Raw genomic sequence first — 23,635 nt, forward strand, 5'->3', positions numbered from 1 at the left:
CCCTCACCCTATGCACGGGGTAAGCAGAAGGCGCATGAGAAAAAGTTTAAGCCCAGGGTAGTCAGGGCCCCCAGGGACCCTTGGTTCCTATGGCATCTGCCTTCAGTTCCCTTTTGTTGTCAAAGCATTGGCACCCTGTGTGTACGGCTGCATGGAGGACATCAGTGAGGCTCTTAGCCCTACTGAAATTGGTTTCCTACAACCCACAAACTCTAAAGAAAGCAGGATGGGATTTCTATGATGATGCGTTGTCCACAAACCCCAGTAACTAAAGGATGGTGGTGTCCAGACCACTTCAAAGATGCACAGAAAGATCTTCTGTAGAGGCTATGTCATTAAATGACCAGGTGGCAAGCACACTGCACAGAGTAGCAGGGGGGATGGGGACACAGGGACACTCCCAGGATGAGGAAGCCTCAGTCAGAGGTAAAAGGGCCACCTACAGTCCTGGTGCTGCAGCCACCAAGCTGATTTAGGGGGGCAGAGGGTCACATCATAAAGGCCAGCAATGGGTGACAGCAACATGTATCATGTCATCATGGAATCACAGTCTCAGACGGGGGAACACGCAGCTTCCACCTAATCTGTGCTGTTTGACGCATGTTTCTCTGAGTCAGCTGGGTTGATAAGATAACAAAATAACCTCCCGGGGAGGCAGCAGCAGATGTTTGCCAATAATGCTGTTCCTGCTAAATTTCAAAATGTTGGGGGTGAGCAGCAGGAGCCAGCACATTTTGAAAAATTGCACTTCTGAGACTCAGAATGGGGGTTCTTCCTGAGGTCTTTGCTTCGTTCAGGCCGTGATCCCTTCCCCACCACAAGGCAGTGAGCGGTTCCCCCCACTGCATCTGAAGCCCCGTATGGCAGGAGCAGGGCCCTCGCTCTCAAGACTGGGAAGCCCCCTACCCCCTGCTACCACATCTGCACCTTCCCTGCCCCACTCTCAGCCCCAGCTCGCACCCAAACCTCTGGGCTCCTGGGAGGAATTCCTAAGTGAGCTACGCTGGGCTCTGATTCTCAGGCTGCTGCCGCCTGCAATGCGGCCCAGCTGCGCTTCGCTGGGAGCTCTGCTTGAGGGAATAATCCTCCTCCCCAGGCATCCCAGCCCGCGCAGAGCTCTTTATTCTCCTATCACATTAGAACGTTTCCTCCAGTGAAAGTGGAGTATGTTATCCACTTCCTGATTTTCCTACACCATGATGGAGAAATAGATTGCTGTGGACGCAGGCAGGCTCTCAAGTTGCACACAACAGAACCCCCAGCCCAGATCTGCCAAGTCCCACAGCCTTTCTGAGTCATGGTCTCCTCATCTGCAACATGACGGGGGGATAGTTTCTTCCTGGGCTCTGGTTAAGCTGTGCACGCTTGGCGAAGGGTCTCTGTGTGCGTGCTGACAAACAGGCGCTGTCACTAGTTGGTTGGCAAGCCTGGCCCTCTCGGTGCCCCTGGAACTCTCTTGAAGGATGTGAAAGGTGTGATCAAAGTCTTGAACCCTTTACCACAGGGTTATCAGAAAGGGAGCTGAAAATAGCAAGTAACACAATACGGATGCCTGATCAATGGAAATAAGGAGGCTGAGATTTCCTAAGCTGCTCTCTTCCTGAGCTCCTGACTGTCTTCTGCCTCTTCCAGGACTGTGGACATGGGGGAGCCATTGGGTTCAGCTTTCTCACTGGTGTCTATGCCATGTGCCCAACTTCTCCGGCTGACTCCCCACCTCCAGTCACGGGCCACCACTTGAGACGTTCTGAAATCTATACCGTCTGTACATATTTCTTCATTTCCTGATTTCGTTTCAAATCTGGCTCTCACACTCACAGCCTCAAAAGGAAGGCAGAAACGCGCAGTCACTTTTAAGAGATGCCATGTTTGTGGGTTTTTTCATTCTCTGTCCCTGCTCCCATGCCTGGGTCTGTATCCGAGAGGTTTCACCGGAGGAGGGCCCAGCATTGCTCTCTCCCGGCGGTTAGTGGCTCTTCTCTCTCTCTGGTGTCGCTCCTGCCTTCTGTCATCCCTGCTGGTGCAAGCTGAGGCTGTCAAATTTTATATTAGCCGATTTGCACTGCAGCCATCTCATCCCTGTCATCATCCTCAGTTATCTGGCCCCAGTAATTCCATGGAAATTGCTAACAGAAACCGACAGTTTATGTCCCTAAAAAGAGAGTGCTAAGTGTGTTGGGAAATAACAGCTCTTGTTCTTCTGAGAGATAAACAGCTTCTGGCCCCTCACGTGGTGAAGTCGCCCAGCTGGGGAGTTGAAGGTAGGTCCCCCTGAGAGCTACAGTATCAGATCACTTCAGGCAGAGCTGGGGAGTAAACCCAGAAGATGCCCCTGTGAGGAAGTTTAAAACAGAGCATCATTCAGCACTGAGACAACATCAGAGCATTGCAAGCACTCTGTAAGATTCTTACTTCCTAGAAGTAATGAGATGGGACTCTGACAAATTGTTCTTGTGTAAGCATCAAGACCAGCAGGAAATGAAAAATATTTCAGCAAAATGTTCTACAGTATAAAACTAAAATTCAATGAAATAAGACACAGCAGTAAGTGTTGCCTCATCAGATTAGAATATAATGTCTTGATTAAAATAAAATTTCAAGGAATAGCAAGAGCGAGCCCTGCTATCAACTATGTACTTTGGGTGATGAAGATACGCCAAGGTAAATTCTTCGATTGTAACACATGCACCGCTCTGGTGGGAGATATTGATGAAGCAGGACCCTATCCATGTGTAGGGGTAGGGGCCATATGGAAAATCTCTGTACCTTCTCCTCGCTTTGGCTGTGAACCTAAAACCACTCTAAAAAATTAAGTATAAATTTTTTGATTAAAAATTCCAAGGAAAAGACATCTTAAGTATAGTCTTAATTATAGTAGATAAGTAAAGAGAAGCATCTTCCATTACCTATGTGTTTTTTTTTTTTTAAGTTGAGGGGCAGGTTGTAAAAACAATAGACTCCTTATAAATTGAAATACAAAGTGTTGGTCCCACTAACTTTTACCTGAAGGAGGTGAGAAAGGGCTCTGTCTACCCCCTCATAACTATTCCTGGAAACACCTTCCATGTCACTGCCCTTCTATGGGAACTGACTTTGTACATGAGGGACCCTTCCTCTTAGATGTAGGTGATTGGAACAGAGTAAATTTTGGTGCAGACGAAGCCAATCCTCCTCTCTGAGAAAGTATCAAGGACCACCTGAGGTAGCTGGCTCTGGCCTAGGTGCAGGAAGACGCAGAGGCAGCCAGTGCTGTGCCAGGAAGAAATCAATGAAGAGTAAGCAGGAAACTAAAAAGAAGGCTCCATGTCCCGCCAGGGAGACAGAGGAGTGACTTGTATTAATAGCTTTACAGCTTGTGGCGCCTGTCCCCTCTAAGACCTGGCTGTACCTTTTCCCTGGGATACTTGAGACATATCCACATACTTCTAATTAGATTGCCTGAATCTTTGCTAATTCAACTGAGTTTCTATTCCTTCAGGAAAAAACAATGACCGAGCGAGGTTGCTTTAAGATTCCCCAATGTCTGTATTAAGATAATCATTACATGTCATTCTAATAACAAAACATAACATCTCAATGACTTAATGTCATGAAAACATACTTCCTGCTCATCCAGATGTGGACGCTCAGTGGATGACCTTTCACAAGAATAGGCGTGGACCTAAGACCCTTCTGCTCTTTGGCTCCACATCCCTTGGGGGTCTCTGGGTCCTCCTGAGGACTTTTGTGTTGTCCAACTGGTGAACCAAGGAGGAGAAAGTGAAGAGGGTCACAGAAAAGTTTTCACGGGCCAAGCCTGCTAATGGCTTGTGTCATTTCTGCTCTCAGTCCTTCAGCCAGAAGCCAGTCATGGGATCATTTCTGCCACATAGGAACCAGGGATACTTTAGATGTAATAATAATATTAAAAGAAACAATAATAATTGTAGTAGCTGAAGGGCTTTGGAGGTTTTCCATTTGTCATACACTGCATTGAGTTGTTTTTATCTATTCTTCAACTTTTGTCATCATAACAAATGTTTAGAGCAGTTAAGGTATCTGCCCCAAAGCACAAGCTTCTTTTTTTTTTTTTGAGGTGGGTATTATTTTTATTTGCATCTTACAGAGGAGGAAACTCAGGCTTAGATTAAGCATATGAATATTGGATGAATGAAATATTCTCATTTCCTCCACTTATCTGAACTACGTAAATTTTAAATGTCCCGTTCAACTAAGCCTTCTTGAAGAACATTTTATGACACTCTTTCCATATTGACTGGGAGGGTACAAAGTCTCCATTCACTGTAGACCTGCTGATGCCACAGGACCAAATCTTCTCAGCACCCCAGCCTGAAGCACAAGCTTCTATATGACTTACGATCTGAATCCAGAGATGAAAGTGATTGCCTCTGAACAGCACCAAACACAGAAGTTAAATACATATTAGGAACAAGAAGCTCAGACTATCTTTCTTGAGGATGAGAGCCTATGTGGAGAGAATGGCTTTGCTGAGAGGTAGAACCAGCCAGCAGGCATCTGATTGCAGCTATATTGGGCCACCGAACTCCTCCAACCTGCCAGCTGATTGTTACCACATGGATGAACCCAGGCGAGACAAGCAGAAGAACCTCCAAGCTAGGCATTGCCCAAATTACTAATATACAGAATTGCGGACCAGTAGGTGACTGTCCTTTTCACTCTTTTAATGAGTAAGATGATGCCCGACCACCCTGGGTAGGACTATCTACTTGCTGAGTCCATTGACTCAAATGCTGATCTTAGCCTGAAACGCCCTCACAGACATACTCAAAACAATGTTTAAACCCCTTTCATTCAAGACTCAAAGCAGATTTCTCTCTGATGGTAGCTGTTTAAGCTGAGACTTATTTGTGGGTCTGGCAGCAGAATGTCTAATTTCACCCAAATATAAATGCACATGTTTGGGGTAGAATTTTGCCACTAAAATATTTAGCATTGCAAAAATGGATAATCCAACTAGATCCAAAATTTAACAACTCATATTATCTAGTAGAGCTAATGCCTCTTCAAAAAAAAAAAAAAAAAAACAAAGCTACTCAAAGTAATCCCTTCATTGATCCCTGACTTTAAAAATGTAAACACACGCGGTATTTGGAGAGATCTGTGAATTTGCCCATTTTTAGATTAAAGGGAATAATTTTCTTTAATCTTTAAAAGCAGATTAAAAAAGATGACAGATTCTAGGACTGGGACAGGGGAAAATAAAAGATGAATGTTGAGCACCTGTAGCTACATAAAGTGAGGAAGTGCTCAGAAAACAGGCGGACAAGGGCACGGGAAGAGCACACGGGAGCCAGCTGCACCTGAGCTAACTCACAGGGGCCAAATATGGACATACTTGGGCAAGAAAATAAATAACTCAAGGCATAAAATAAAAATCTATGAGTCCATGCTTATATAAATATGAATCTATACTGATGATAAATAATTGAATAAATAAATAGGGGACTGACAATCTTCCTTACAGAAGAAATGTAAATAGATTTCTCCATTTCCTAGAGGTAGAACTTGATCTGTTACCTGCCCCTTTGAGTATGGGGCAGGCTTAGTGACTTGCTTCTAAGGATCACAGAAATGTGGGAAAAGGGAACCTTATAGCGGGGAAACCCGGCAAAAGTTACCTTGGCCAGGTGGTCAAGGTTAACATCACAGGTAGTAGGTCATGTTGATGGCATGTGCCCCCATCCTATCATCACATGATGTCTCTGTGACATTCTTCCTTAAGACTCATAGTCCCAGTCTAATCATGAAAACATTAGACAAGCCAAAGAGAGAGATGGTGTACAAAGCACCTTACCATTACTCTTCAGAACAGTCAAGGTCATGAACAGTAAGGAAAGCCTGATTAAGTAACAGACCAGAAGAGACTAAGGAAAGATTTTGACCCAATGTCATGTGGGATGTAATCCTTGGGCAGAATAAGGACATTATTGGGGAAGCCTTTGAATCCCAAATAAAATGTGGGCTTTAGTTGATAGGAATTACTAAGGTGGCATTCTTAGTTATAGCACACACAAATGTGCCACAGTTAGGTAAGATGTTAAGAATGGAAGAAAGTGGGTGAGGGAATATATAACAACTCTATGTACTATCTTCTCCACTTATCTGTTGCAAACTATTCTAAACTCTTAAAAAAATAAGTTTATTTTTTAGAAAGTATGCTCTCCAGCCCGTTGAGTCCTTTGGAACAATCTGAACCAACATGGCTGAATGTGTCTGTCATCTGATCTCGTTGCCCTCAGTCTGTCCATTATGTATGGTGGATGGTGAATTATTTTCTGTTATTTGGCTATTTGAGTGAGCTATTACCCAACTTGAAATTATTTGCAATACCCATTTTGAGAGCATTTTCATTTAAGTAACATGGGCTTGAAATTAATATTTATAGCCTCTTCAAATCTTCATGTTGCATATAAAAGGATTCTGCTGGCTTCTTTTTTGATGGTTTCTTTCTTTCCAAATGAGTTAATAAATATTTTAGCTTTCTCCTAACATGACCTGAGAATCTGTAGGGTAAACTGCTAGAAGATGAAACATAACAATGTTCACTGATTATTTATTTTTATTTTTATTTTTTTGTAGAGACAGAGTCTCACTTTATGGCCCTGGGTAGAGTGCCATGGCATCACACAGCTCACAGCAACCTCCAACTCCTGGGCTTAAGCGATTCTCTTGCCTCAGCCTCCCAAGTAGCTGGGACTACAGGCACCCGCTACAACGCCTGGCTATTTTTTGGTTGCAGTTTGGCCGGGCCGGGTTGGAACCCCCCACCCTCGGTATATGGGGCCGGCGCCCCACCGACTGAGTCACAGGCGCCGCCCGATTATTTATTTTTTAAAAAACTTGCTTCCATACATTGAAAGCTCATAGATCTCAATCTTACAAATAGTGTTTTACTTTATCCCCCGTCTCAGTACTTGCATCATTTTTTAAATGACAGCAATGTCCCCCCCCCCAATTTTCAATACAGGACTTTAAAATAAAAAAGATAAAGGGTCTACATGGTTATTCCATCTAAAGATTTGCCATTAAGCACGGATATTGGAATTTTTCTGGGTCTGGTTTGGTTGGCAGGGTAAAAATAATATAATCAGTACTGCCTGAAAATAGTTATCTCCCAGTCTTTGGAGAAAGCATTAGATCAACTTACTAGGATAGAAGCATAAATTCAGCCCACTCTTCTTTACTCTCAGCTGGCTCTCCATACTCTGGGTAATATGAATAAACTCCTATTTGAAACTGTACAATATCAGTTGTGTTCTATGAAATTCTCACATCAACATCTCAAGATAGGCTAATGATCTTATTTCATGGATGAGTAAACAGAAGTTCAGGGCTACTTGTACTGAATCACACAGCTAAGAACTGATTGAACTCTGATTTGTTCTCAGAATTATCTGTTTCTCACATGCTGTTTCTTTACAGATGACAGAAACTTATCTCAGTGTGCTTCTTGGTGGTCCGTTTATCTTTAGTCTCAACCCTGGGCCAGCGGCCTGACCAGGTCACCCAGAGCTCCTTCTGTGGACTGGTGAGCTTGGGAGTAAGATGGGCAGGAGGCTATTCCCAAAGAAATCCTGCCCGTAGTCTAACCCAAGAAAGCACAATAGTTTTTAACCAAGGTAATTCTCTTTACTTACAGCATTGCTTAAAACAGGTCCAACTGTCCTAGTTGTCAAGGCTTTTTTTATTGTTGTTATTAGATATCTGTTGCTTCTGCTTCCCCCTGCCCCCATTCAATTTCATCCAACATTTATTGTTTTAAGGTCTCAATGCTGGAACTCTAAAGACAAGAAAGACATTATTTCTGCAAACACATATAATTTATATCTGTTGGAATGGAAAGTCCAGCTCCTGTAGCTAAAACAAACCTGAACAAATTCTTAACCATCACTGTGTTAGTTAGGAAGATTAATGCTAGCTGCCAGATAGAATAACTCCCAAATCCCACCGGCTTAGCAAAAAGTTTATGTCCTTCCATTCGGAGTTCAGCATGGGTTGATAATGGCTGGTCTCCATCTGGTGCGTGAAGGATCCAGACGCTCTTTCCTTTGTGTACTGTGTCTTCCCATGTGGCAGGTGGGGACAGAATGAGGGCCCTGAAAGATGTCCACGTCCTTGTTCCTGGAACCTATGCATTCATTTACTTTACATGGCAAAATGGACTTTGCATATGTGATTAAATTCATGAACACGGAGCAAGTAATCCTGGATTATCTGGGTGGGCGCAATCTAATCCCATGAATCCTCAAAAAGAGACAACCAGTCCTAGCTGAGTCAGAGAGAGAGATGACTGCAGACGAAGGGCCAAAGAGATTGAGAAGCACTTGATTTGCCATTTCTGGCTTTGAAGATGGAGGGAGGGGCAAAAAAAAAAAAAAAACAAAACAGAATGCAGGGAATGCAGATTTCCTCAAGGAAAATGTTCTCATCTGGGGCCTCCAGGTGGAACACAGCCCTGCTGATACTCCAATTTTCACTTAGGGAGACCTCTATTGGACTTCTGACCTCCAGAACTATAAGAAAACATGTTTGCATTGTTTAAGACACTAAATTGGTGATCATTTGTGACAGCAGCAATAGAAAAATAATATAATTTCCAAGTCTCTCTAGGAGGAAAATTAGGGGCAGAGGAGGCACACTGAATATTGAGTGCCCCAGACACGAGTGCTCACATTCCCTTTTGCTAGACCTTGAAGAAATCAGACATTATAAGAAAAGGTGAAACTACTGGGAAACATCTAGGAGCCATGGCTAGCCAGGGAGTACCAATGGTCTCTGCCAAAAGCATTCCTAATGCCGTTTTTGGCACTTGGTAGACAAAAATATTAAATAATGAGCAACTAGAGCAGTTTATCTGGATTAGAAGTGGCGTACATGCACACACTTACGCAAGGCAGGTGTACCGTCCCTCTTCGTCTTTGCTTTTTTTGATACCAGGTCTGGAGTAACTGTGGGAGGAATGATTGTGTTTACAGTTCTATTCATATTTCTCAAATCTACTGTTTTCTGATTCCTGATATTTTCTACCCTTTGAAACCAAATTTGAACTCTTAATTATTTAAATGCTATTATTTGGATAAATGATGATTCTAGAACTTGATTATTTGATGCCTACATTTACGTGTGTTGCTCGTTTACACTTGGTCTGAAAGAGACCTAACAATCGGTCATATAATTAAATGTCCTTGGACTTGACTTTGCACTAAGTAAAATAAGAAAATGAAAAGTAATTATCTTTTTTTCTTTTATTGTTGGGGATTCATTGAGGTTACAAAAAACCAGGTTACATTGATTGCTTTTGTTAGATGAGCACCCTCCCGTAGGTGTCCCACCCCCCAAAGGTGTACCATACCCTTAAGAAGTCCATTTGAAAGTCTCAGGGGATGGTAAGAGAATCCACTTTGGAAAAATATCTTCTAGCATCTAGGAGGTGCTTGGTTAATGCTCACAGATAACTCATATATTTTGCTGTAACTACGGGTTCTACGTATATTCCTTCAAACATCTACAACTTGGCATTTGCTGTTACTTATTTCAAAAACTTGAATGATAAAAGAGCACTATGTATTAACATCTTTAAATTTAAATTAGGTTTTTCTCTTATGGTTTAAATTATTCAAACTAAGTTTTCCATCTTATATCTCAAAGTTTTATTACATAATTTAATATTTCACTTAACTTTCCCAATATTTTTTTGTGTCTCCTCTTTGTTGGAAGTTGGTCAAAACAATATCTGATTTGTGTTCATTTTATAAAATCTGTTCCTGTTATACTTGGAAATATTGATTTTTTTCATCATCCCAGGTTTAAAATCTGCAAGGCGTTTTGTCTCTGGTACTTATACATGTTCCAGGATATTTGCTAAAGATAACAAATGGGATCCTGTTATTAAGTAAAATTTGGTAACAGATTCACGTTTTTTGGAACCCAAAGCTAAATTGTTAAAGGATATCATTATTATTTCATAGTTTGGGCAGGAGAAGGATCTTGCCAGCCTCAGAATGGGCCTGAGATTTGAGGAGTCCACCCTTTGAACCACATTTAAAATTCTTTGTTCAAGTTCATTTATTCTTGGCAAAAAAGTCAACTTCCTGTTTTTTACAAAAATGGAATCAAGAGACTCAGAAGTCTTGTGAATATCAAGTAACTCATTACAAAAGAACATTTTGCTGAGTAAAATGAAGATGAATCATAAATGCATGGATTTTTATACTAAAAACGCAAGATTCTAAGGGAAGATATGTTTTATAAAAAGCTTTGGGGTTTAATAAAATATTTGGAGACCAGTTTAATGAGAAAACTATTTATTCATCCTTTACTTTTGCTCTAATTTTGAGTGTAATTGGATTTTGGTCAGTTTGGTCTTCAAATTAATGATATCCCCCATTTTCAAATTTATAATAACTGTGCTATGAGATGGATGTCTAAACAAAAACAGGCTCTATAAAGAATAACTTGTATCACATTTTCAGTACAAACTGCAAGTATTAATATATAGCATAAAAAGGTTTATTCCTAGGGCCGTGCCTGTGGCTCAAGGAGTAGGGCACCAGCTCCATATACCAGACGTGGTGGGTTCAAACCCAGCCCTGGTCAGAAACTAAAAAAAGAAAAACAAAAGGTTTGTTCACAGTTAAATGTCTCCATTGTTGTATTTCTCTATCTGGAAGGAATTGCTCTAAGTATATAGGACATAATATTTATATTGGTATGATTAAATTTATTAACCCATTTAAATAAAGACTTTTAATAACAGGCATGTACATTAATGAAAATGTTCCTGCTACTTCTTTCCTTTATTAATTAGTTCATTTAATCAATCCACAAAAATATATGAGTATTTGTTATATTCCTGACTCTAGTCCCAAAAATATACCCATGTGTTTCTAAAGAGAGAGCTTAGTTCCAGGTCTTCTTTTTAAGTCTTATGGCAAATTAAAGATGGCCAGAAATTCTCTAATTGCCTCCTATGGACAGTGTTATGTTCCTAATCCCTGAATCTGGGTAGGCTCTTTGACTAACTTGGCCAATAGATGTGGCAAAAGTGACACAGTGTGCTTTTCATAGGAGGTGACATAGCTTCTGCTCTGGTGTCTTAGGAAATTTGCTCTTAGAATCCCGAGTCACCACATAAGAAGTGCAGGTAGGAAGGCCTGTTCAATAAATGGTGCTGGGAAAACTGGATAGCACATGCTGACGTACGAACTGGGACCACATACAAAAGTCAACTCAAGGTGGATTAAAGACTTCAATGTAAGGCATGAAACCCTAAAAACTCTAGAAGAAAACATAGAGAAAATTCTTCTAGACATTGGTCTAGGCAAAGAATTTATGACTAAGACCCCGAAGACAAATACCACAATAACAAAAATAAATAATTGAGAGTTAATTCAATTAGAAAGATTCTGCACAGCAAATGAACACATTATTCTTAGTAAAGCATCCCAAGAATAGAGAAACAAGAATCCTACGTACTTCTTCCACATCCTCAACCCTAGACAACTCCCGAGAGGAGTTGAGAAGCAGGAGCTGGGGAAGCCACGTTAGGCTGCAGAATCTTAATGGAAACGTAATATACACCAAGTCCTGTGCCCTCCTCACCTCATCCCTATTATTTCTCAGGAGGTGTCAATTGTTAAACAGGTTGACCCCACTTTAGACATTATTGCATATTGATTTAGGAAACTTGTCTGATGAAATCACCCTTCCTAATAATATGTAGGAAGATTTTTAAATGATTTGAGTGCTAGACTTAATTTGTCTGTGGTGTGTATTTTATTGAGTCAAAGACGGAAAATATGTTGAAACTGAAGTTCCTAGGTGCCTTTCCACTTTGTGAAATTGTAACTTGCTAGAATCTTCTCCCAGTGCTCTCCCTGTCCTGTTTCTGTGAGTAACCATGCAGACTCCTAGAACCTCTCACACACGCACACGCATGCGTCGGGGAGGCTGTGTGCCATTTTGAGATGTATTGGTTAATTAAATTAAGTGGGGAGGAAAGGTCCAGAAATGTCAAAACAGGCATCTCAGAAAGAAGTTGAGTTTTAACAATTGTTTAAAAAAGAATCAGGGAAGGCAGAAAAATGGCTAGACTTGTCTCATGCACCTGGCCAAGTGCCTGGGCTTGTTTTGGGGACTGACTCATAAGAAGTTACCCAAGGGGCACTGAACAGTTTAACAACGGAGCAGTGTTCAGACATTCCTGTAGAATTTTTATGTTCTTTTTTTTTTTTTTTAAATAGAAATTCCTTTTGTAGCTAGACAAAAGTCTTTTGGACTCACCACAAACCTTTACTGGGTCCCTGCTCAGTGAGGCAAGGTAGCGCAGGGTGGACACCTACATCTCTCCCCACGCTCTGTCCAGATGCCACCTGGAGCCGTCCAGTCAGCAGCAGGCAAGGTCTCAAGTCAAAGGTTTGGAAAAATACGTGGTTCATGGGCAACTGAGCACGTACCCACGTCCCTTCTGGGGCTATCTGAACACCCCAACCAGCATTAGGAGACTGATCAACCGGAGGCACCGTGGCTGGTGGGTCGGTCAGCTTAGCTCAGGGTTTTACCCCACAGAGCACAACCACAGGGCTACGTTCCTTCTGCGCTTCAGCCCCCCAGGTGTTGGCTCCGCCCTCCTTTCTTCCCACAGCCTCAGGCCTCGTTAAGCAGAGGAACGCCTTCACTGTTGCAGTCTAGTTCTGCTTCCCAAGGTCAGCCAGGCCATGGTGACATTGTCCATCCATTGTTTTTCTCTTTTTGGTGAAGGCCAAAAAGCAACTCTTGGCTTTTTGGGGTTTTGTTTTAGTTTTTGCTGGTCATTTAAATAAAATGCTGTTTCGGGCATAGTTGTAAGAAATAACCTACAGATAATTTTACATTTCAATTCTGTTCTGTGTTTAGACATAGAAATTAAAAATATAAACTCTACAAGTTCTAAGAAAATTCAGAGAGGATGTGCTTCTAGAACTTCCTTAGGTGGCTGTTAAGAAGAGTGTGGCCAGGGGACGTTTGTTCTCAGAGTTCAAAGTGACGGCAACAACATCAGCATGATTTCGGATTCTGTGTGGGTACTTTCATGAGGGTACTTTAAAACCGTTAACTAACAAACTTGACCTAAAAATCTGCTTTTTTTTTTTTTACCTGTTACCTGATGAATAAATTGCAGGCAATGTTACCTCTTGGGATATTCACACATTCTTTTTTAAAAATTTTCAGATTAATATATGGGTGCAAACGATTAGGTTACACTGTGTTTGTTAGATAAAAGTCCAAGTTGTAGTTGAGCCCTTCACCCAGGAAGTGTGCCATGTAGCCTGCGTTGCACCTGTTAGGGGAGAGCTTTCCAAACTCCCTCACTCTCCCCTTCCCTTTTCTCCCCCTTCTCCTACATATATATTGTTACTCTACGATTTAAATGTAGCAATGACTTTTGACCACTTTTTCCAAAATTACTTATAATTCTTATTATTATTTGCATAAAATATTTGATGACTGGGGGCAAAAGCTTTCCTACAACTCATTGTTCTTTGTCTTTCCAGATCACACCTGGGTGAGATTCAAGGTTAAAAATGTTCAGTGACACAGCTTTGAGTATGTCAATCTTAACTCATTAAAGTGGTTTTAAAAACACATCAGAGGTGTTTAGTGGAAGTGTGCTGGCTGCAAAACAATTGTCTAAATGCCCTTGTACAACCCTCTGCAGTCATTTCCCAGACCACTCCTTGGTTTGGGTAAGTCAGTAGCACAGCCCTTCTGAGGTCTACTGACGCTTCTAGAAGCCATTCCATCCTGAAGCCATGGCATCCTACACACTCACAAGCCTCCCGATTTGGTCACTGCACAGGCAACATCACTCTGAGAGAAAAGGCAGTTTTTGAGAGAGATTTCTCAGGGCATGAGTGCTATTAGGGAGTGAGTTTAGGACAAGTGTGGGGTATTTGTGGGGGAAAGAAGCATCATTTCCTTTATTAGCATGTAGAATGCAGGGCTAACGGGCAGATAGGATGAGAATAACAAACTGTATTTGTGACAAGATGGAGTATAATGAAATGTTACCACCTGGAAGGGTTAGAGAGAATAAAAATAGTCGCGAAGGAATGCAGGAATATATATTGATCTGCATTATTTATTTATTGCTACTTAACAAACGACCCCAATACAGAATGTGTTAGTACAACAGTGTTCATTATCTCTGAGTTTCTGCCCATCTGGAGTCCAGGTGCTTTAGTGGGGTGCTTCTGGCTGGGGGTGTCCCACAAAGATGAGATTGGGATGTCACCTGGGGCTGTAGTCATGTGAAGCCTCAACTAGAGAGTGGTCCACTTCCCAGCTCATTCATAAAGCTCTCAGCAGGAGGCCACGCTCAGATCCTTGCTTCTCTGTCCTCTCCACTGGACAGCCAGTGACTTGATGGCTGGAGCTTCCTCTGAACATGGACGTGAGACAGCAGGAGAGGGTGTGGGAGATGGGAGCTGCAGCCTTTTGGTAACTGAACTGAGCATGTGCTCCCATCACCTTGGCTGCCTCCTGCTCCCTGGCAGGTCCTCACCTGGGCCAGTGCACATCCAATGAAAGAGACTCATGTAAGAGTGTGGCACCAGATGGAGGGATCACTGGGAACATTTCCAGAAGCAACAGCTGCCTTCTGTATAATTTAGTAAAAACAAAACAAAAAAATTCAGATAGCATAACCTAGAAAGTTGGACTGTGTTTCCTCTTGCATTCATGAGCATTTGTTCAAAACTCATGAAAAATGCTAAGGTAGAAAACGATGGAAGACTTGCAGGATACTTTGTGAGGATCTAAGAGAGGTTTTAACATGACATTGTTATCTCCACAGCAGGACTGAGAGAGAGGTCCTTATGACCACCATTTTCAAGAAAGGAAACTGAGGCTCGTAGAAAAAGATTACAGGCACAGGATTTTATAGCTTAATACTACACTTCTGCAACTATATACTAGAAACATGATTGTAGTTGCTGGGAGAATGGGGACCAAAGACCCCATTCTTGGCAAAGGAAAGCACCCCCAGAAAAAGAGGAAAACTAAAATGTAAGCTGAGTGAGTCAGAACAAAGAAAAGTCAGCTGGTTTACATTTAAGCTAGTCATTGCTAGCAAGCTTCTTGCCTTTTCTGAAATTCTAGCCTGTTGGGGATACAGGTTACAAACACTCTGCTGGGTCTGTGAGCCCTCTGAGGAGAGTAATGGCCATAGAGGAGATTATGGCAGGTCCTAGAAAAGATCTCAGGTGCTTCCTGCCCATTAAACAGGCAAAGCAGATACCCATTATGGAGATTTGCATTTGCCTGGGGCAGAGACCAAGGGGGTAGCTCAAGCCCTGAGATATGGGCAGAAGAGCTTATATCCCTATAGCAGAGGAAAATCCTCTGTGGTAGTGATGGGAGGAAAATGCCTTCCTCCCACCGAACCTTCAGAGGAGATTAACACAGGTGGCATTTTACTCCACAGAGAACTAGCAGAGTTTAACACCTCCCTAGAAATCTGTGTGTGACCTCAAGCAGGAGGCTCTCCTAATCCAAGGCTCAGATTTCAGATTACTGAAGGCCACCCTTAAGATTAATTATAATAACAATAGAAGCTGATATGATCAATCCAAGAAACTGCTGACATCTTTGTTCCCTCCCTCTTCTTACCCTCTGGACAAATAGACTCCAATAAAATCAGAGGGGAGCAAACACTCTGGGCCATTGCCGGAATCCCACAATGGGCAATGGACCCCTGAGCTCCTGCTTTTAATTCTACTCTGTGTCTCCCGTCTTTCTTTACCCTTGCTTCTAACTCTATATTTCTTCAGTTGATCGCGGCCCATTTCCACAGGTCTCAGCAGATGCTGCTCTCGGGGTAGGACCCTGACAGTATGATTTTCCTTTGTATTTTTCTCTCTATCATTCTCTCAACTTGATACCAGAACTGAGTATTAAAACAAACTTATCTTATGGTTTAAATTATTAAAATAATGTATGTTTATTTTAGAAAATTAAGAAATCATAGAGGATCAGAAAAGCAGAGAAGGCTATGTTGGGTCTATTTAATACATTAGCCCTTGTGTTGTTGGGGCATCAAGGCAGAAGTCAATTTCCATGGCTACAGAACCCAAAGAAACAGGAAAGTTGCAGATCTTACAAAGCTTCAGGGACCAGATAGGTCTTGCTGATCAAGGAAGATCCATTTAACAAATGTCTGGGTAGCATGGAGCAGCAACACAGGTCAAGAGGACATCAAGGGGGAGGCCCAGAGGCTCAGGTCCATCCTTGGACCTCCATCCAATGGCTCCATCCTTGTAATTCAGTGGGTTCTATAACAGTTTCTGGAAAGGTTTCTCATGAAATGCTTGCAGCCCTGAATTAATGAGTACACAATTATAATCAAGTGTATAGAAATATTAAGGTAGATATGTTTTATAAATGGTACACACACTTTAGTTGATGAATGTGAGAGACCCCAAATGATGGCTATCTGGAGTATAGGATGCCAACCTATTTATGTCTGATAATACCTAAATTTTTGTTCTCAAAACCAAGCAGTACCAAGCATGTAACAAGGGTCAGATACTGTGCAAAGGATGTAACGTACGTGTGCTCATCGAATCCTTGTAATAAATTCATTCGGGAAGTACTATCATCAGTATCATGGCTGCATTTCCACAGATGGGGGTTCAGGGGCTGCCCGGGCTGCCGTTACCTACCACAGCACAAGCTGAATGCCACAATACCACAAAGTACCACCCACAGGGAGACTGAAAACAACAAACATCCATTCTCTCATAATTCTAGAAGCGAGATATCTGAACGCAAGGTGTCGTCTGGGCTGGGCATCCTGTGAATTGAGCAGTGGTTTTCCTTCCCACTTTGCTTCTGGGTGTGGCTGTAATCCTCGGCATTCCTGGGCCTGGGCTGAGCCACTCCAGGCTCTGTCTCTGTGGTCACAAGGCCTTCATCTTGTATTCGTGTCTGAGTTCAAACTTCCCTCTTCTCCTAAGGTCACCCATCATATTGAATCAAGGCCCGCCCTGATGACATCATCTTAGCTTGATTACATCTGCAAAGACTATTTCCAAATAATGTCACATTCAGGCACTGTGGGTTAGGACTTTATCTTTTTGTGGGGACACAAGTCAACCTGTAACAGTGGCACAGGGAGTATGAGGGCAGGAAGGGTGTACACTCAGCTTTGTTTGATCTACCAGCCCAGCCTGTGTTCTACCCCTCACCCTCTACTGTCCTAACTAGCCCTGGACAGGCATGATTTGCAATTTCGACATACTCTCTTTGATAAGGATCTTAGCTGAAATTGAGAAAAAACATCACGTGGCTTTACCTCCAAATGGTGGAAAGCAACTGAAAAGTATTATTAAAGAATTTACTACTTTTAAAAGTTGCTGACAAACTGTTTATCTTCTTTAAGCTAATGTTGTAGCTGAGACCATAATACAGATTTACTTAACCAGCTGTGAGTGCATTGAAGATTCTTTAATAGGATAAAGAACCACTTATTTTTTCTAGAATAATGTACAACTTTGAATTCATAAATTAATTCTAATTATTGATTTGTTATCACAGTATTACACATTATAATTGTTGAAGTCTTTTTAATTTTTTTTTGAAAATGTGAGTATAAATAAAACCTCCTACTTCCTACAGCTACCAGGGAAAAAGGTGGGCAAACTCTGAAAGCAAAAGACAAAGGAACAAAGAGACAACTCAGTTTCTCTCTGCTGGCTGTGAAGGGACGTTAGGAACATGGAGGAGAAGGGAAGAGAGAGGAGAGGGGGAAGGGAAGGGGAGAGAAGGGGAAGAATATCACCAAAAGCCTGCAGGACTCCTATGAACAAGAACCTAACATTCAAACGCAAGTATAGAGTGTGACATAAAGTCCCCTTCAACTTCCCCCCAAATAATATGTCATATGGATTCGGGGTGTGTCCACTGTGAGGGTTACACGATCCTGTACACTAGATCCCAGGGAGTAGCTAAAAGAAATGGGTTGACTAGTGATAATTTCTAGCAATCTACAGGTTAATACTATTGGGTAAGTTCTTTAATTATTTAAAAGACCTGGTGTATTAGGGTTCTTTAGAAAGAACCAGGAGGACACATATGCACATTCTGCATATGTATGAAATATATCCATGAAAGGAGATTTACTAGGAGGGATTGGTTCACATGATGATGGAGGCTGAGAAGCCCCATGATATGCTGTCTATGAGCTGGAGACACAGGGAAGCTGGTGGGGCAATTCAGTCCAAGCTCGGGGATGGGGTGGGGGGGCTCAGGAATAGGGAGTTGATAGTATAATTCTCAGCCCAAGAGCTAGGGAAGATGAGATGTCCCAGCTCAAGTGGGACGCTGAAGGGATTGGGTAACGCCCACTCACATTGGGGAGGGACATCTACTGGGTCCTTATCCTGGTTCACATGCTAAGCTCATCCTCAGACATCCTCACAGACACACCCAGAAACAGTGTTAAACCTGGGCATCCCGTGACCAGTCAAGGTGACACAAAACTAATTATCCCAACTGTAACATACTAGTGGCCTCAACGAGTCAGGCTGTTTATGCTCAACCAGCAAGAGAGTACCTGGACCCTACTGGGTGGACATGGATTCCCCAAGTGTTGTGTTACTGTCAGGGAACTAGTTTCCCTGAAATAGTCCGGTGGGGGAGAGAGGTTCCCATTACAGCAGAGTAGTTAAGAGTTTAAGTCCTGGTATAAAACAGAGCTGTCTTCCCCTTAGTTTTGTAACATTGGAATGCTAATCTTGTGAAGCTTCAAGATCTTCTTTTATAAAATGGAATTTAAAATATTGCCTTGTTCATGCTAAGGGACTCTATTAGATCATATATGTGCTTACGATGTTCTGTGAGCTGTGACACCATGGTACTCCACCGAGGGCGGCATATGCAGAGGAGATGTTCAAGGCCAGGTTTATTGAAAGGGGAGGGTGACACACTTGGGCAGTGCGAAGATAGCACCTGCACTTGGAGGGCAGTTAGAGACACCTTTTACATGGTGCTCAGGGGTGGACACATTCCACAGCTTGTTTGGAAAGTTAGGGTCTTTTGGCTGGAATTTCTTGGGGGTGGGGCTCGCCAGATCCTTTGTGTCTTTGTCTTAGGAGAGGAGGAAGGGAAAGGTTTGTGTGTGGCCGCTAGGCTCCCCAACATGACATATAAAAGGCATTATTCAAATGTCGGTTATAATTATTAGCATTAGCTGCAAATAAGAGCTTGGGGGAGGGGACTTAGCATCTGATAACAGACACCTGTCCCCCAGATGAGACATACCATTCTGTAGCCAGCACTTGATGCCGTTCACTTGTACTTTGTTTGTTTCCTTCCTAAATCCTAGTCGAGCTAATAGAGGCCCAGTGGGGAGTTTTTAGATGTCACTCAAAAAGTAAAAGGCCCATCACTGTCCTCACTGTCTTATTAAAATCACCTTCACCCTATTCAAGACAGCCACATCTCTTTATAATCATTATCACCTCATCTCAGCTGATCAGGGATGAAAACAATTTCCGTACTGTCGGAAAAATGGAAGCGGTGGGGTGGCGGCTCTCTCTGTACGGCTGATTTCTCTTGTTTGTTGGCACTGATAAGAAGATATAAAAATAATGAGACACGGGGTCTGGAGAGAGGGAAAAACAATGGAACCCAAGTTCAAAACAAAGCTAGATGCCCTGTGTTGATAGTGGGGCTTGGGGCCAGTGTCTGGCGACATGACAGTGAAGGTTTAAAAAAAAAGAACAAAATTTAAAAACAGAGCTTCAGCCGTTTTACCACACGGTAATTGGACACAAGGAAACTTACTTCTGGCACCTGGCTGGGAGGTAATTATCCTCCTTCTCCCAGGAGCATAATAAGCGCATTGTTTGAGTGGTGAGTCCCGCAGGGGTGCAGCCAGAAAGGGAGAGGAGGCAGGCCAAGAGCATGAAAAGGAGAGGTGCGGCCTTTGATGTGTTTCCAGGCCTGGGTCGGGGACCTGAGCAGCCAGAAATCAGCATGTCAGTGATCTTTGTCTTCTCACCTGCGAAGACACTTTTAACATGGCAAATCCTGGCCTTTATCTGCACAGAATCCATTAAATCAGCTCAGTGCAGCTGTCATCAGCTGAGGCTCGAAACCAAAGCACACGCTTGGGGTTGACTTTATTGACACGCCTTACTACTAAAAGCAAGATGGGATAACTTTAGGCTGAGATAATTCAGGTAGATCCAGGGGTTGTGTGTACTGTTTCTTACTGTGGCTTATCAGACGTTTCTCCAGACAAGCTTTTTTGGCCCAAGTAAAACAATGCTGAACAGTTTTTGACATTGAAGATGCCAAGCTCACTGGGCACGATGGCCCGAGAAGCATCAGCCTTTATTCTCCCATTCGTCCCAGGAACATTGCCGAGGGGGTTATTCTTGTTGGTACAGGGGGTTTGAAGATGCTCTAAAAGTGGACTTGAAAATGGAAGAAGCACGTCTTCTAGTCTGGAAATGGAATTGCGAACATTCAACATTATGACCGTGGTAGAAACAGTGCATCCCATAAAATAAATAATGCATGCCATGAAATGTTCCAAGGAACTACGAAAGAGATTTGGGGTTTTTCCCTTGGCTAGGAATAGGGGACAATCAAAGTCATGATGAAGAAGGAAACATTAGAAATGGACTTCAAACAGGGTGGGGTTTCAGATTTAATGTCCTTGAAGATAATCATATGCAATTTTTATCTGTTTTTCCTTCCTTGAATTACAATTCAATTTTATTATTTATATTGTAATAGTACATGCAAAACTTTAAGTATAGAATTTAGAAAGCTTCTACATTTAGAGGACAGGGAAAAAAATAATTGCATTTAAACATTTGAATATTAGTGTTTATAGTCATAACCATGATCGACATTTAAAATAATTTTTACTTTTTAAAATTACTACTTAACTTACTGTGTTCTTACCCCTTCAGTTACTAAGCGGCAGTGCTGATGAAAACACATGATAGCAGTTTGTCTGTTGAGTGTTAACTCTACAGCAGGCACTGTGCCAAGTACATATATGTGACATTTAGGCCACGTGTTACAATTCCAACCACAGGCTCAATCCTACAAGATGTAGGTTAGTGTGGACTGGCTTCAGCCACAGTCCCTAGACCCAGGATGGTCACAGGCCCCAGGGGCCAATGTTGAGTCTGCTCATCACAGTGTGGGGCTAACTGGAAAGGGTAGACTGATTGCGCAGGTTCCGCCTGGAATTTGAGAAACCACAAAGAGAATTCAGTACTTCACAGTGAGAGCTGTTTCTCACAATGAGAGCTAATTCACGTACCTTGAGGGCACATGACAAGCTACAGATGTGAGGAGGCAACATTTACGAGGGAAATGGCTCATCAGAAACAGAATGAACAGAGTCTGGCACACATCGTATCAGCAAATAGTCAGTGCTGAACACTGCGCTGGGTGTTAAGAACGTAAAAGCAGGCAAGATAGAGCCTGGCTTCCGTGGAGATTAATTCCACTAGGGAAGCCACAAAGCAAAACTAAAAACTAAACCTCCTGATATGATCTGCTAAATCAAAACACACACTTGCCCTATGATCTGGCAATTTCCTATCTGGTATGTATCCAACAGCGGAGATGATTTCTTATGTCCCCCAAAAGGCATGTGCAAGAATATCCTCAGCAGTTTAATTTGCAATCGCTAAAGAGTGGAAACAGCCCAGATGTCATCTATAAAAGGATGAATAAGTAAGCTATGTTATATTCATATAATGGACCATTCACTTTAAAGGACAGTCATTTAAAAAGGACAGAAGACTTTACACACAACTGCGTGGTGAATCTCCAATCTTTCTGTTCAGTAAAAGAGACACATGGAACACAGAACATGCTGTGTGATTACATTGCCATTAAGTTCAAGAATAGGCAAAACAAATCAATGGTGGGAAGGCAGAATAGCAGTTGTCTCTGGAAATGGGAGAGGAAGGCGCTGTGGGGATGGACCTCACAGGATTCAGCCAGTTTTCCGGGGTTGTAGGAATGTTCTGTTTCTTCATCTGGTAGTGGCTACGTGGCTTTGGCTATGCAACAATTCATCAAACACATCAAGCTGTATGTGGACATCATTATGTTACACTATAATAAAAATCAAAAATAAAATGATCACAATTAGTGTTTTCTGAAGGAAACAATAGCAGGGCTGAAATCGGAAATGCTTGGCACATGGCCTGCTCTGAGGCGAGTGGTTGTACAGGTGCAGCACTTCTGCTGAGGGCAGAGGGTCCAGAGGAGCTGGCTGGGGGAGCAGTCCAGGCTAAGGGTACCTCCAGTGCAAAGGCCCTGAGGTGGGAATAAGCTAAGCATGAAATGTGGCTCTGAATTCACGAACAAGAAGTGCCTGAAAGGAGGCCAGAGCAGTTGGCAAGGATGGGGTCACTCTGGGCTTGGAAGCTTCAGTAAGAAGTTCAGGTATTACTACTCTTGAGTGCCTGGGAAATCCCAGAAGGGTTTAACCAGGAAATTGAAAGCAGCTCATTTACAGTTTGAGAACCCATCAGGGTCACTCTGGATGCAGGGTGCGGCATGGATGGAAAGGCAGATGAGGACACAAAGAAAGAGATGAGTGCTGGACCCCAGGGTCCAGGGTGGAGCAGAGCAAGTGACAGATTTGGGAGGGAGTCTTTACGCGGTCTTAACAGCAGATGCTGGCAAATCTATCCTGGGGTAATTGTCTCGGCTGGATTAAGCTGGGTGGCCACTGGCATGAGTTTTCGAAATGTGAAAAATCGAGAAGGGATAGAGGTGGAGGTTGAACAAGAAACAACGAAACTTCTTTGGATATTTTAATTTTGAGGCATTTGTGCTCCGAGTGGAGGAGGAGTTGCACGCATCAGCTGGGGGCTGAGAAGAGAACCACGACCATTAAGCTAGACCTTGACCTTGGGGAAAGGCGTGCTCGCCCACAGGCATGCTGGAGAGAGGGAAAGAAGGAAGAGAACACGGCAGAGAAGGATGAGAGGGGGCATGCCATCGTAACAGCAGGAACTCGCACCATCTAAAGGGAATGGAGACAAACCTCCCTGTGCTCACTCCAAGGGGCCCAGAGTTCCCTTATCCCTCCTGTCTAGCTCCCCCCAGACCTTGACCCCTGTAACAATGCCAGTGTGAATAAGTTTCTTTCTTAAAATAAAAGAGACCTTCTTAAAAAATGGCTTCATTTGACATTTAGTAAGCCTCTGAGATAGTAGCATGCCCATCTAAGAAATCTGTTCTACTCAAGGGCATGGCTGAACTTGACATCAGGTTAACTCTAAAGGATGTGCACTGAACGACAGCATGAGGCAGAATCTGGTGACAGTGTGTACCACAAATAAAAAAGGAAAAGGCTTGTATTCCTACAGTGGGAATACAAGAATGATCCCTGCACTGTCACAGCTGGGAGTGCAGGCAGTTTGCTCCTGTTAGAGGGACCCAGTCTTTTCCAGATTAAAAAAATGAAAGAGCTTTTGAGTTTGGGGAGGGGGAAATAAAAACAAGGCCTAGGAACACATTTCTGAAAAGAAGTAAGTCTCTTTTTTTTTTTTTTTTTTTTTTTTTTGTTTTGAGACAGAGCCTCAAGCTG

Source organism: Nycticebus coucang, chromosome 16 (genome assembly GCF_027406575.1).
Source record: "Nycticebus coucang isolate mNycCou1 chromosome 16, mNycCou1.pri, whole genome shotgun sequence".
Taxonomy (NCBI): Eukaryota; Metazoa; Chordata; class Mammalia; order Primates; family Lorisidae; genus Nycticebus; species Nycticebus coucang.